This window comes from Arvicola amphibius, chromosome 7 (genome assembly GCF_903992535.2).
Source record: "Arvicola amphibius chromosome 7, mArvAmp1.2, whole genome shotgun sequence".
In the NCBI taxonomy this organism is placed as follows: domain Eukaryota; kingdom Metazoa; phylum Chordata; class Mammalia; order Rodentia; family Cricetidae; genus Arvicola; species Arvicola amphibius.
The window spans coordinates 55,568,716-55,584,940 of record NC_052053.1 but is presented as its reverse complement, the minus strand read 5'-3'; the positions used below and the strand labels follow the sequence as shown (position 1 = coordinate 55,584,940).

The 16,225-nt window shown below is 39.7% G+C and overlaps 1 protein-coding gene and 1 pseudogene across 2 annotated transcripts in view; both read right to left on the bottom strand.

The window, feature by feature from the left end:
- The window catches only part of Nr6a1 (nuclear receptor subfamily 6 group A member 1), a 149,746-nt gene that overhangs the window by 52,829 nt on the left and 80,692 nt on the right, over positions 1 to 16,225 (bottom strand). The gene's annotated exons all lie outside the window — the stretch shown is intronic.
- Positions 1,502 to 2,409, bottom strand: LOC119819477 (annotated as a pseudogene).

Genomic DNA, 16,225 nt, shown 5'->3' with positions numbered 1-16,225 from the left:
TCTTTGGCATATGGATACATGGTTGTTTCAGTACCACCTACTGAAAACGCTATGTCCTATTCATTACCTTTGCCCTTTTACCAAAGACCACCAAACTATGAGAATTTGTCTTTGTCATCCTCCTTTTGTTCCACTCATCTATTTGCCTATTTTTTTTAACCAGTAAAACAACTGCATTGATCACTGTAACTCAACAAGGTTTAACACAAAGATATCTGCTATTATATTCTCCATATCTAGAACAAGAACTGAAAGAGCCACTCCTGAGACGTAGTAATGTATTCTAGTGCGTCATAACAACAAGGAAATGCTAGTACAAGACCGCTTGTGGATCTTTGTGAGTTCGAGGCCAGCCTGGTCTATAAGAGCTAGTTCCAAGACAGGCTCCAAAGCTAAAGAGAAACCCTGTCTCAAAAAACCACAAAAAGGGGCTGGAGAAATAGCTCAGCGGTTAAGAGCACTCCCTGCTCTTCCAAAGGTCCTGAGTTCAATTCCTGGCAACCACATGATGGCTCACAACCATCTGTAATGAGGTCTGGTGCCCTCTTCTGGCCTGCAGGCACACACCCCGACAGAATATTGTACACATAATAAATAAATATAAAAAACCACAAAAAATCCTTTGAATCAATCATTCCATTTCTAAAACCTGTCTGCAAGACACAATTAAGCATGTCTGTCCAAATGCCAGAGCTTTCACTGCACTACCATTTACACTAATAATAAAATTAAAACTCCTAAGAGGAAAATTAATACAGTATGGTACATCTTACTGAAGTCCAGTAGTCCTACCTCAATGAAATTCTCCCAAGCCAGCCTTAGCTTTTCCCTTCAATAGTCTCATTCTTGACAGTGGTAAAAAATGTGAAGACACATTCGAAGTGATGGAATCTTGGGGGGGTGTTATTCATCTCTAATAAAACAAATGTCACAACTTTATAAAAAAAATAAACCTGGACGCTCCAGCAGCAGTTTCTATTACTGCAGCTAAGGCAAAATGAGTACTGTAATGCTAATGACAACTTAAACCTTACCCTATATGTAAGACAGACATCACAGAAAACAATATTTTAGAACTACTAAATTTATACAGCAACAATAGTTACGAAGATGTATTTCTTGAAACTACAAAACATATGTTATCACTTTTAAAAAAAGTTAATATAGATTCATTTCAATAAAAGTTTCTGGAACAATAACTCGTTTTTAGTAGTTCTCTAAAAATGCTTGCCTTCATCATGTTTACACTTTTCTGTTTTCTTTCTTTAAAGCACATTTATCATTGGAAGATTCTATCATCATTTCTATCAGTTACAATTCTGTAAAGAAAGATGTAAACATATTCAAAGAAGCCACTGAACTGGAAATCTGCTCTTAAATAGCCTTTGGGTCCTTAAAAATGTTTTAATAAATAAAATTTGACCACATTTAGCACTTTATTTTAATGAGCACAGAAGATTGTTATTTTCATTTTTCTCCCCTTATCATGACTTGGTAAATTTCATATTAAAATTTCTTCTGTGAAACAAAAACAGTCCCAAAATGAAGGATCCTCTGGTGTAATAGGAATAGCAGATGCTATCAAATCATTAAAGTTAAAAATGGTAAACTGCCTCTGGGATGGTTTAGAATCATCTTGATATAAAATATTTGTTGTTTAGATCTATTGGGTTTCCTAACAGCCACTGCATCAAAATGGTGCTCATCTATTTTACTTTCCTCAAAAGCCCATTCTTTTTCTTCTTCCCCATCCAAGAACAAACGTGTTTCCTTATAAACCTGACCTATATCCAAGTTTAATGGAGATATAGCAAATTCAAGCCTCTGCATTTCAAATCCCAATCCAACACCAATGCTTTTAAGAAGCTTTCTTTTAGTGTCCAGTGCCAATAAAACATATCCAACTGAGTCCATTCATTATTAAAACATCTTGATTGTTTCCCACTCCTTGTTGGTAAACTTTCTTTTTATAATATGAAAGAATTCTGGAAGCGAACCACTATCTGGAAACCTAGTCTTTACTATATCAAGGCCAACTTGTAACTCAGGTTCTACAGCAAGAACTGCAAAGTCCCCTTGGTGTGAGATGTTAAAGTTGAAGTTGGGATAGGGATTCAAAGAGTCTTTTGCAAGAACCGGCTTTCCTTTTGAAGTTCTTTGCAGATGAATATGATCCCAAGGGATATTCAATTTCTCTGCAACTAATTTCCTTATCATCAGATGACAGGCCATGGCCGCCTTGGCCTCACAGGCAAACACAAACTGGCTGATGAGCTCCTTCTCCTTGGGCTGGATTGACCACACCACCAGCAGTTATTCGGCTCAACTCGGCAGCCAGGTCCCACAGAAGGCCCAGTGAATGCCCTCCATGGACTGCACCACGCAGAGCCTCTTGGTGGGGAACACCATGAGCCTCAAAGCGACTACAGCTCTTCAGACCCAATGGCACGAACCAATTCCCCTCTTATGACTATTCTTGATGTCATCTTGACTCCATTTGGAATTAACTGGATTCCACACATGGAGAGCACACCTGTGAGGGATTTTTTTTTTTTTTTTTTGCCTTTGAAGTAGGTGTATCCACTTCAGATCTGGACTTTGATTGGATAAGAAAAGAGTCTATTGAAGACCAGCTAAAACATCCAGCCATGTGGACTAACCATTAATTGGACTGTAGCCTATAAATCATTCTAATAAATCTAATCTGATAAATTCTCTTCCTATGTGTGTGTGTGTGTATATATATATATATATATATATATATATATATATATACATTCATTCATTCTATAAATCAGTCTAGAGAACCCTGACTAACACAGTTATCTTTCTCAAATCAGATGTTTGTTTCCAAAAACTACCTAATCTCAGCCTGGCTGTGGTGGCACACACCTTTAATCCCATCAGGGAGGCAGAGGTAGGCAGTTCTCTGGGAGTTTGAGGCTAGGCTGGTCTACAGAGTGAGTTCCAGAACAGCCAGGGCTACATGGAGAAACCCTGTCTCAAAATACTATTTTAATCCCGTTGTATCGATTCTGTCACAGAGCGGCATGGGCCTTGTAGTAAGGAGCTGTGGGCTGCGTTCCTGCCACCCGGCTCCGGGCCACCTGGCTCCTGCACAGCTAGCTTTATACCCGAAATAACAACACACAAATTGTATTCTTTTAAACACTGCCTGGCCCAACATTTTCAGCCTCTTACTCACATCTTGACTAACCCATATCTAATAAGCTTTGTAACACGACGAATGGTGTCTTACCGGGAAAGATTCAGCACGTCTGACCTGGTGGCTGGCTTCATTGCATCTCTCTCCCTAAGGAGAGGCATGGCGGTCTTCTCAGAGAGGCGAGGCGGGGTAATTGTCTGAGCCATCTACCTCACTTCCTTTTTCCTGTTCTGTCTACCCCACCTATCTAAATTTTGCCCTATCAAAAAGCCAAGGCAGTTTGTTTATTAGCCAATGAGAATCCTCCATCAGGCCGTCTGTGTCCCGTGTGTGAACCTTCCCACGCCCTCTTGTGGTGTGGGAAAAAATACTATTTTAAGGTGTGTTACTTTTTTTTTTAATGTTGCACTTGTTTAACTCTGTGAAGCTGTGCTACTATGCTAGCCTAAAACACCTGATGGTCTATGTAGTGATGAGAGCGGCGGGCTGCATTCCCACCCAGCTCCCAGCCGCCTGGCTAGCTTATGCCCTGAAATAACAACACACAAATTGTATTCATTTAAACACTGCCGGGCCCATTAGCTCTAGCCTCTTACTGGCTAACTCTCACATCTTGCTTAACCCATTTCTAATAATCTGTGTAGTACAAGGTGGTGGCTTACTGGGAAATATTCAGCATGTCTGACCTGGTGGCTGGCTTCATGGCGACTGTCTCACTGCCTTCTTCCTCCCAGCATTCTGTTCTGTCTTCCCCACCTACCTATGTTCTGACCTATCAGGCCAAGCAGTTTTCTTTATTAATTAACCAATGAAAGCAACAAATAGATAGACCCACCTACAGGTCTAATAAAAAGTTGAGGACTTCAAGGGTCAGCCACCCAGCCAGACAGAGTAAGAAGGAAAGAAAAGATATACAGGAATAGAGAGAGATAAAAGCCCCAAGACCAAAAATAGAAGGGATAATTTTTTAAAAACAGGAAATAATTCATTTTTTATAACTGAATAGTAATCCACTGTGTAAATGTACCATATTTTCTTTATCCATTCTTCGGTTAAGGAGCATCTAGGTTGTTTCCAATTTTTGGCTATGACAAATAATGCTGCTATGAATATAGCTGAGCAAATGTCCTTGTAGCATGATTGAGCATCCTTTGGGCATATGCCAAGAGTAGTATTGCTGGATCTTGAGATAAGTTGATTCCCAATTTTCTGAGAAATCACCATGCTGACATCCAAAGAGGCTGTATGAGTTTCCACTCCCACCAGCAATGGAGGAATGCTCCCCTTATTCTGCATCCTCTCCAGCATAAACTATCATTGGTGTTTTTGATCTTAGCCATTTTGACTGGTATGAGATTATGGTATCTCAGAGTAATTTTCATTTGCATTTTCCTGATGGCTAAGGATACTGAGCAGTTCCTAAAGTGTTTTTGGCCATTTGAGATTCTTCTGTTAAGAACTGTTTGTCTAAATCTATAATCCATTTTTAAATTTGGTATTTTGATGTCTAGTTTCTTGAGTTCTTTATATATTTTGGAAATCAGTCCTGTCTGATGTGGGGTTGGTTAAGTTTTTTCCCCCCCAAGATGGATGGTGGTGGTGTCCCCCTTTAATCCCAGCACTCAGGAGCCAGAGGCAGGTGATCTCTGTGAGTTCAAGGCCAGTCTAGTCTACAAGAGCTAGTTCCAGGACAGGCTCCAAAACAACACAGAAACCCTGTCTCAAAAAACAAAACAAAACAAAACAAAACAAAAAGAGCTGTCATGGTCATGGTGTCTTCACAGCAATAAAACCCTAACTAAGATAGTCATTAAAATACATTTTATTCAAAAATGCCACAGTAATTATCTAGTATCTTGTATAGTAACTTTTAAAAAAGAAATATTTTGGAGTGCACAACAGGTCAAATCTAGAGGCTTCATATATACTAAATAATCACCCTGGCAGCACTACAAGCCCAGCTTATTTTAAATAAAAATAAGATCATTTTACTTTATGATTCCCCAAATCTCAGATGTGTCATATTATTACAGGATACTTAGGAATACAGATAATCAAATATAGTAAGGTCTGGAGAAACTGTAGGGGTAAAGACATTCAAAAATATATACATGCATGAAATTTTCCAAAAATAGATAAATCAATTTTAAAAAATTAGAAAATGCAGCGTATTTTAGAAACTTTGAAGAGATTTGTGAGAAGTTGGTTGGAAAGAGGGTCTTGAGTTCAGGCTGGAGAACCAAAGCGACTCTGTACTGGGGACTGTATGTAGAGAAGCAGCAAGACACAAGCCACAGACAGAGAAACAGAGAGAAGAACTGCAATGAGATCAGGCGGGACACACTGTTAACAGTCCCAGTAAAAGTAAAAGTCAGGCTGTCTGTCCTGACCATTGCTCAGGCTCTTGGTAGATAGACCAATGTTTGAATTTGGTTTTGTCACCTATTAGTTGCATGGCTTTGATCCAGTTACTTAATTCTTTAAGACTCAGTTTTATCCTGAGTTTGGTTTACATAGCAAGTTCCAGGACAGCAAAAGATACATAGAGATCCTGTCCAAAAAAAAAAAAAAAAAAAAGATTCAGCTTTATCAACTATAAAAATAATTAGGGAAAGAAACCCACCTAAAGGGATGTAATGAGAGTTAGGTACTATGGAGCACTATACAGTCTGACTGACTCCCAAGGTCCCTTCAAGCAACAGTCAAGAGAGGATAAACACAGAGCTGACCTGAGGCATCTAAATACAGTGACTGTACTTTAGACATTAGATTGAGTCAGATATCTCAAGTTCTAAACTATTGGTGTATCAGGCTGAATAATCATTTTTATATGAAACTGCTGTGCATAACAGCAAGTTATGCCAACAGAGACTAGAGGCCAATAACAGTCAAAAAATTGTCTCCAGATATTGCCAGTCAACCTCAGCTGAGAAAATAAGTTTTTAGGTAGGGGAAAATGACTGAGAGGGGAGGAGAAGGTGGTTGTTTGGAAATGACAGCAGAAATAAAAAGGGTGTTGACCAAATTCATTGACTAGATTCCGTAGATTCAGAAGCCATTAAAAAGGGAGGTAGTAGAGTAACCATAATTCCAATTTTAATGCAGTGTGACTAGATCAACCAAAATAATTAAGGAAGCCACAGCTGTTAAGGTTTGAAGGACCAGAGGGGCATATGTATGAAAATACTTGCAAATTATTAAGAATCCTGGCCTAGCTGGGTTTGGTGGTGCACGCTAATCCCATCACTTACATCACTTAGGAGGCAGAGGCAGGTGGACCTCCAGGACAGTCAGGACTACACAAAGAAATCCTGTTAAAAAAAAAAAAAGGAATCTTGGCCTAGAGCCAAGAAAGGTTTGGAAGAGATCCCCACATCAAATAACAAAACCATTCCTTACATCTTGAGGTCTTAAGGATTTTGTTTTTGTCTAGCAGCTCTCAAATGAATAGTAATTATATGCCTCAACTGTAAAATCCCTGAAGAATAAACTTGTAAGACATATCTTGCTGCGGGAGCTCCTTCCTCTCCTTCAGCCAATAGCTGTTGAGATACCAGCCCATGGAGCATGGTCTCTTTCTTTTTAAAAAGCAGCAGCAGCCCTCTGCTCCTCCTCTTACAACAGATTAAATGGTGTAGGAGTTCCTACTGACTTATGTGTTGCTTTCATAGGTTGAATAAAGAAACTGCCTTGACCTTTTGACAGGGCAGAGATAGATAGGCGGAGTAGACAGAACAGAATGCTGGGCAGTGTGGCAGATGCCATGAATCTCTGGCCTGAGATGGACGTAGGTTAGACTCTTACCACAATCATGTGGTGATACAGATTAATAGAAATGGGTTAGTCAAGATGTGAGAGTTAGCCAATAAGAGGCTAGAGCTAATAGGCCAGGTAGTAATTTAATTAATACAATTTCTGTGTGGCTATTTGGGGAGTTAAGCTAGCCGGGCAGCAGGACACAGCCCGCTCCTCTTACAACAATATCTGACAATGAGTATAGGTTGCTCCATTTTATAAATACGATAAAAACTAAACATATTAAAAAAAATCACTGTATACTTATATAGTCATAGACTATAATCTTCCATCTTTGTACTATACAAAATCAGATGTGTATAGATAGATCCTGCTGAACATTAAATTACTGAGTTTTTAAATATGTATCACATATTTTAGATAAACTGGTGCAAAGAGGAAAGACTATATACAAATTGATATGCATCTAAACTCCAGGTAAATGATAGAGAAGCCACCCCCCCTGCCCCATATTACTCTTAAGACAGTCTTTTGCATTCGCAGCCTCTGTCTCGAAACTCAAGCAAACAAATCTGTGAATCTCAGCCCTACAAACACTTTCCAGAGCAGAAAAACACTGGAACTAACCTCAGGTACACACATATAGTGATTATACTTTTAATTTTCCTTTTTTGCTGTTGCTGTTTTTTATTTTAGGTGTATTAGTGTTTTGCTTGTACTTTTATGTGTGTATCGCATGTGTGTTTGGTACCTGAGGATGTTGGGTTACCCTGGAACCAGAGTTACTGAGATTTATGAGCTGCCATGTGAGTGCTGGGAACTGGATCCAGGTCCTCTGGAAGAGCAATCAGTGCTCTTAAGTCATCTCTCCCACTTCTTAAAATTTCCACCAATATTCTGAATCTCCCCAAATCAATATTCTCCAAACTCCTTTTTTTTCTTTCCTGAGACAGGGTTTCACTGTAGCTTTGGAGCCTGTCCTGGAACTAGCTCTTGTAGACCAGACTGGCCTCGAACTCACAGAGATCCACCTGGCTCTGCCTCCTGAGTGCTGGGTGCGCCACCCGGCTAATTATAATTTTTTATAATTTTTCATAATCCTCTCTAGTTCTGGGATTAAGGGCATGCACCACTGCTGCCTGATTTATATGGCAAACTAGTGTGGCCCCTGGGATTAAAGTTGTGTGTCACCACTGCCTGATCTGTAAGGCTGGACAGTGTGGCTGTTTTACTTTTCTGATCTTAACGAAAGCTTTATTTATTAAAATACAAATGAAATGCTACTACATCAAAGAATACATTTAAAAAAAAACAGGAGCTGTTTCATGTATTTTGACACTCTTGTTAGGTATACACATCAGGAGTTGATGTCTTCTTGGGGAAACAGACTCTTTTATCATACATTACCTGTTAACTTTCCTTGCTCTGGAGCCTTCCTTGTCCTACAGCTGCTTCTGTTCCTTTTAAGTGGTGTTCACACACTGTGTATTTCTTTATTTTCCTCATCCTTTACTTTTAAGTGAGTTTATTATAGATAAAATGGAATTGGATTTTAGTTCTTGGCATTCTTGAAGAGTCTAAATTACAATAGTGTATTACCTTGACAGTCAAAATGATTTTTTATACACTTGAACTAAATATCTACCATATTTTTATCTTTATCTTTGTTTTTTCTTCCAAATTTTCTGCCTTTAGTAATTTGTGCATTTTGTTTCTGTTTATTTCTTTCTTGTTATATTAACTGTACTTTTGGAACTTATTTTCAATGGTTGCCCTAACAAGAACAGTATAATTTGGAGCTAGTCTAAGACAGCCTTCAAATAACATTCCTTTCCATTCCCAAGTATATACTATAATCATAAAAATATTCCTTTTAAGGTCGAGCGATTGTGCTGCAAGCCTTTAATCCCAGCATTTTGGAGGCAGAGGCAGGTGGATCCCTGTGAGTTCGAGGCCAGCCTGGTCTAGAAGAGCTAGTTCTAGGACAGGTACCAAAGCTACAGAGTGATGGAGGAGAGTTATCTGTCTATGTTACTTTCATTGGTTAATTAATAAAGAAAACTGCCTTGGCCCTTTAAGAGAACAGAAAATTAGGTAGGCGGAGTAGACAGAACAGAATGCTGGGTAGCAGGAGTGGGGAGAGGCTTCAGGCAGTCGCCATAGTGAGTCGCCATGTTTCTCCTCTCCAAGATGGACGCAGGTTAAGATCTCTCCTGGTAAGCGATCCACCTCGTGGTGCTACACAGATTACTAAATATGGGTTAAAGCAAGATATGAGAATCAACCAATAAGAAGCTACAGATAACGGGCCAGGCAGTGTTTAAAAGAATACAGTTTCCATGTAATTATTTCGGGTGTAAAGCTAGCCGGCAGCCGGGTGGCGGGACGCAGCCCCGCTGCTTCTTTCTACAACAGAGAAACCTTGTCTCAAAAAATTATATATATATAATTATAATTGTGATTATAAAAAATCATCATTTTTGGACTGAGGTTGAGGTAAAAGCCAGTGGTTGGCTGCTTTGCTTTTTTGGTCTTCAGGTTGAATCCCATTATCATTATTATTTGAGTTTTTATTATTTGTGCTTCACTTTAAGAATTTCGTACAGACTATTTTTATCATATTCTTTCCTGTCACTCCATTTGAAAAAAAAAAAAAACAGATTTTCTCTCTCCCTTCAGCTATTATTTGCGAAAAGCTTTCTGGCCAGGGGCAGTATGTTATGCCCACTTTCTCGCATTTATGCTGGGATTTTTGTCTAGCTTGAGTTGGTGCATGCTGCAGCAGTCTCTATATGCCCATATAGAGCTCATATCTGCACAAGCCCTGTTGTATCTGGAAAAATGCCATTGCCTTAAAATTGTTAAAAAAAAAAAAAAAAAAAAAAAAACCCTGGCTCTTTGACTATTTCTGCCCCTCTCTCATATAAATCTGAGCCATGGCATTCCACTTACAACTAGAGAATTCAAATCTCTGTACAAAATGGATACAAGCTGGCAGACATTCAGCAAGAGCACACTGTACTCAGTGACATTGTCAGTCGTCTGGATAGAATGAACATCTATGACACCCCAGGACAATACGTACATAAGTTCACATGAGGCATTCTGAACCATAAAACTTATCCAAACAAATTTAAAATAACGTATCACATAATATCTGCTCTGATCACTGGAAATCAGCAAAAGGTAAGCTGAAAAAAAAATCCCAAATATTTAAACACTAAAACATTATAATCTGAACTAAGAATCAAAGAAATTGTCTTAAGAGAAAATTAAAAATAATTGGAACCATCCAAACACACTGTGAGGCAGGAAGATCATTTGAGACTAAGAGCTTAAGATCAAACCAGGCAATATGATAAGACCTGCAAATAACAAACAAATGAAAAATAACCTAAGTGAAAAGGAAAGCCACAGCTGAGCAAAGTTTGTAGGGTGCAATAAAAGTGGTGCTTAGACAGCACTGAATGGATTTTTAAAAAAAGTCAATCATATAAGCGTCCACTTGAGAAAATGAGAAAAAGGACTAGAAAGATACCCCGTCAACAAAGTGCTTGCTGAGAATGGGCATGACACATACTTGTAAACATACCCTGGGGATGCAAAGAGCGGCAGACCCCTGAGACTCAGCCTAGCCTAATTTACAATTTCCAGGTCCCAGTAAGGGACCCTATCTCAAAAAACAAGGTGAACAGCTCATGAGCTGTTAGAGATTGAATTTTGCCTCTACATGTACACCTTTACGAACACACACACGAAGGAGAAATACTACAGTAAAAGAGTATAGACCCATATCTATCACCATGCACAAAACTCAAGTCCAAATGGATCAAAGACCTCAACACAAAGCCAGCCACACTGAACCTTATAAGAGAAAGTGGGAAGTACACTTGAATGCATTGGCACAGGGAACCACTTCCTAAATAGAACCCCAGCAGCACAGACACCGAGAGAAACAATTAATAAATGGGACCTCCTGAAACTGAAAAGCTTCTGTAAAGCAAAGGACACAGTCAACAAGACAAAACGACAGCCTACAGAATTGGAAAAGATCTTCACTTACCCCACATCAGACAGAGGTTTGATCTCCAAAATATACAAAGAACTCAAAAAACTGGACACCAACAGATCATATAATCCAATAAAAAAATGGAGTACAGACCTAAACAGAGAACTCTCAACAGAGGAATCTAAAATGGCTGAAAGACACTTAAGGAAATGTTCAACATCCTTAGTCATCAGAGAAATGCAACTCAAAACAACTCTGAGATTCCATCTTACACCTGTAAGAATGGCCAAGATCAAAAACACTGATGACAACTTATGCTGGAGAGGTTGTGGGTAAAAAGGAACACTTCTGCATTGCAAGTTGGTACAACCCCTTTGGATGTCAGTGTGGTGATTTCTCAGAAAATTAGGAAACAACCTTCCTCAAGACCCAGTAATACCACTTTTGGGTATATATCCAAAGGATGCTCAATTGTGCCACAAGGACATGTGCTCAGCTATGTTCACAGCAGCTTTGTTTGTCATAGCCAGAACCTGGAAACAACCTAAATGCCCCTCGATTGACGAATGGATAAGAAAAATGTGGTACATTTACACAATGGAGTACTACACAGCAGAAAAAAAATAACGACAGCTTAAATTTTGCAGGAAAATGGATGGAGCTAGAAAACATTTTGAGTGAGGTAACCCAGACACAGAAAGACAATTATCACATGTATTCACTCATAGGTGGTTTTTAAACATAGAGCAAAGAAAGCCAGCCTACAAACCACAATCCCAGAGAATTTAGACAACAATGCAGACATTGTGATGTAGGAGAGTCTTCTGTTTGAGTTGATTTCATTGGCTAATAAAGAAACTGCCTGGCCCATTTGATAGACCGCCCCTTAGGTGGGTGGAGTAGACAGAACAGGAAGAAGGAAGTGAGGTAGATGGCTCAGTCAGATGCCACGCCTCTCCTAAGTTAGTCAGACCACCGTGCCTCTCCTGAGAGAGATGCCAGATGCAATGAAGCTCCAGCCCAAGATGGACGTACGCTAGAATCTACCTGGTAAGGCACCACTTTGTGGTGCTGCACAGATTATTAGATATGGGTTAATCAAGATGTGAGTAAGAGGCTGGAAATAATGGGCCAGGCAGTATTTAAAAGAATACAATTTGTGTGTCGTTATTTGGGGGCACAAGCTAGCCGGCGATCAGGAGCAGGGCTGCAGGAAAGCAGCCCACAGCCCCGCACTACAACATTGAGAGACATATATAGATCTAATCTACATGAGAAGTAGAAAGTATAAAAAGACAAGATCTCCTGAGTAAATTGGGAGCATGGGGACCTTGGGGGAGGGGAGAGGCAGGGAGGGGAGCAGAGAAAAATGTAGAGCTTAATAAATATCACTAAAAAAATAAATTTTTTAAAAAAGCAAAGAAAAAAAAGAAAACATAAGAACATAGATAAGCCGGTGTGGCAGCGCATGTCTTTAATCCCAGCACTTGGGAGGGAGAGGTACTCAGATCTCTGTGAGTTCGAAACCAGCCTGGTCTACAAGAGCTAGTTCCAGGATAGGCTTCAAAGCTACAGAGAAATCCTGTCTCAAAAAACCAAAATAACAACAACAACGATAAAACGAAGAGTGCTGTGCCTGGGTTCACACACCTTTGATCCTAGCACAGCAGAGGCAGAGGCAGGAGGGTCTCTGAGTTCAAGGCCAGCCTGGTCTAGGCTAGCAGTGTAGCTCTGTGTCAACAACCCAACCGATCCCTCCCCACCCTGGGGAAAAAAAAAGGCTGGAAAGGTTGCTCAGCAGTTAAGAGCATTTGATGCTCTTGCAGAGAACCCCAGTTCAGTCCAGCACCCAAATGGTGGTTTATAACCATGTGTAACTCCCATTTCAGGTGATCTGACACCAGGCACATATGGGGTGCACGTACATGCAGGCAAACTTTCAAACACATTAAACAAATTAAAAAGAAGTCATTTTAAAATTACTCAAAAATCCTTATAGCTTTAGTTATGCAATCAAATGATTAACACTAGACTAATCTCATTTTCTGAGAAAACAGTCATTTTCCTAGAAGAATGTGAGAGTGTATGGTCCAGTCTTCCAACCCAATTTTCTCCACATGATTGACCCTTCTCTCTAACAGACATTGGGACCTAACTATATCTACCTCCCTCAAGAAAGAAAGCTGTCCAGAACCTTTACAGAGTCACTTTGGTTGAAGTGCAATGAAGAAAGCTATCTCCAAGTAATGGCAAAAGAAAACAAAAATCTGAGCTGATTAATCAATCTGGTCTTAAGTTGGCTATAGAGGTGGAGGATGGCTGAACTTCTGGTCCTCCTGCCTCCACCTAAAGTGCTGGATTATAGGCATGTGACACTATGCCCAATTTACAAAGGGCTGGGTATTGAACCCAGGGCTGCATGCATGCTAGGCAAGCATTCTACCATCTGAATTACATCTCTGCCCCAAATCTCATTTTTTATTCCAAAAGCTAACTCATGAAGAGTAAAATACCTGAACCTAAACAATTTAAGAAGTAGTCCACTAAAACAATGCAGCTCAATTTTCTTCAACCCTACTGGGTCTTCAGTTATCTCATATAACATAGCTTCTGTTCCCAGGGTCTAAGAACAACCACTCCCACACTGGCTCAGCAATTTAGACTCTAGCTCTTCAAGGAGAAGGCACAAAGTTTCTACCCCAACCTCAGGACTACCTGGATGTGATTCATTCTCACTACACCCTAAAATCAGAATATCCCACAAAAATAGCCATGAAAACTACATAACAGTGCCAGTTGCTTATACATACACACCCTGGTCCCCTAGGTAAACCTAGGGCTTCAAATAAACATACACACACACACACACACACATACCACCACCACCACCACCACCACCACCATCAACACAACACATTAAATGGACAGAATGGAAAAAGTATTTATATACCTAATACTGATTAGATCTTATTAAATTATTGGAGATAGGAGTCCCTTAAGAAAATAAAAATGATGGGTCCATGTAGAGTAGATTCTTTATCTCAGAAGATCTCACAATGCAGTTTTTAAAATAATGTGTATGGGTGTTTTACAAACTATTACATGGACCATTGTGTGTCTAGCACCCGAGAAGGCCAGAAGAGGACATTAGATGCCCTGGAGTTATAGATGGTTGTAAGCTACCATGTGGATGCTGGGAATTGAAACTGAATCCTCTTAACATCTGAGCCACCATATCTCAGCCCCTCATAATGTAATTTTATTGCTTAAATTTTTAAAAATAAACTTCAATTTAATTAATTTTACTAAACAACATTACAACTGACAGTCCTTTATGACTACCTGGTTTATCAATGGCCTAGAAAGATAGGTGATAAACACCAAGGACTGTAGTTCAGCCTAACGAGAGAAACTGAGGGTTGTATTACATGATTAAAGGCTATACCACAGCTCCATGGAGTCTCTGCTTTCATACTAGCCATCTCCAAAACCCCCATGTGACTAAAGAGTGACAGTCTCAAAAAGGAACAATAAAAGATAAAGCTTCTTCATGTGTTCAAACACTCTAAAACTAAAAATTCACTTCTCTGCTGTTTATCCAATTTTCATTAAGTATAATTTACACTTACAAAACATTCCTCCTTCCTTCCCTCCCTGGATAGGATGTTACTATGTAGCTAAATTTGACAAGGCACTCACAATCTACATCTGCCTTCTAAAGCAGAACTTGCTACAGGAACACACACCACACCACTCTTGGCTTCATACACTACTTTTATAATTCTCAAACTGCAAAATCAAGACCATGTAATGGTCTGGATAAGAAGCTGATTAGAATCACAATAAATTTCCAAATAAAATTTAGTTTAGGTATAGCACAATTCATCAATAAAGGATGGCCCAGGATTCTGGCAGTCATCTGTATTATTTTATTTTAGAAAGTCTAGTTCCCTAAATACATGTATATAGGTGTAAGCAACCACTGTGTGGGTCATGCCATCAAACAAAAGCAACACCTACAAAGTCTCTCTCAGTGACTGGAAGCAGCCAGACACTCAAACTGCCAGTCCTGAATTATAGCCTTTGAATGGTGAGGGCTTCACATTTCACCGATCTGGGCACAACCCAATCAGAAGACAAACCCCTGCCCTGCCGGGGACCAGCAAATCCGCTTTCTTCCAGTGTGCACATGACTGACTGTGCTTTCTGTCCATCATCTGGGTCATATATAGTTCAATGCAAGCTAAGCAGACAGGGCTGCAAGGAAATCTGGCGCGGTTCAGTACCTTGTCTAACCTGGGCTCCAGTATCTTTAAAAAAAAAAAAAAAAAAAAACTAACAAACTCATTTTTCTACCGGGACAGGATGCTGTGCTGGCTGAAGTTCCTTTTCTACAGCAAGAATCCAATCTGGAAGCACAGAAGTTGTCCTCTAGCAACAGCAGTTCCAACTTTTTTGATTGTTGTTGCTGCTTTCTCCCATCACCCCCACCCCTTTTGACAAAGATCCAACTGTAAAAAGTCTTACGTAACAGTTCAGGACTACTTCGGTTCTTTTACCGGGTAAGCACTTTCAATTTTTTTCAGCTAAAAACCATTTTAAAATTGCATCTGTTAAGAGGCTTGACTAAAACCTTTTAAGTAATTTATGTGGTGAAATACTGTCACTGGATATTTTAGTCTCACTTCTGCACGTGCTCCTTTGTTCTCAGAACAGAAGCTTTTATACACTCCCCATAACGCAGCTGCAGAGTTATTAAGTCAATTATTATAAGGAACACAAAGCTTGCTTTGCATTCTTTGCCTTTAGATAATTAATTTTGTATTTGTTTTTCTTAAAACAGTATTTAAATAAGGAAGAAATTTTAAAAAGAATAAACTCTTGTAGAATCTAGCAAAGTTTCAAGTTTTTACCACCTTTTTATCTGGAGTTTTGTGTGGCCAAACACTTGTGCCGCCTGGAGCGTTGGGGGTAGAGGCAGCAAAGACAGAGAGGAACTAAGCCAGACATGGACAAAGGCATGAGCCAAAACCAGACAGCCCTGGCCGTTCGATAGGCCAGCAGTGGGTGAGACAGGTCAGCCAGCTGCAGAGGTGGGAGGGGGAAAAGGGGCATGGATGTGTGAGGTGCTCATGCGTGTGATCGTGACTAGATTCTGAAACTGCCAGCCATTTTCCAAGCTATGCTTTGTATAATCTAAAGGAATGTGTCTTCTCTAAAACAGTCTTTCCAGAGTCACTGAAAGAGATGAATACAAGTGACACCAGCAGCACATAGAATCAGAAAATACCAGG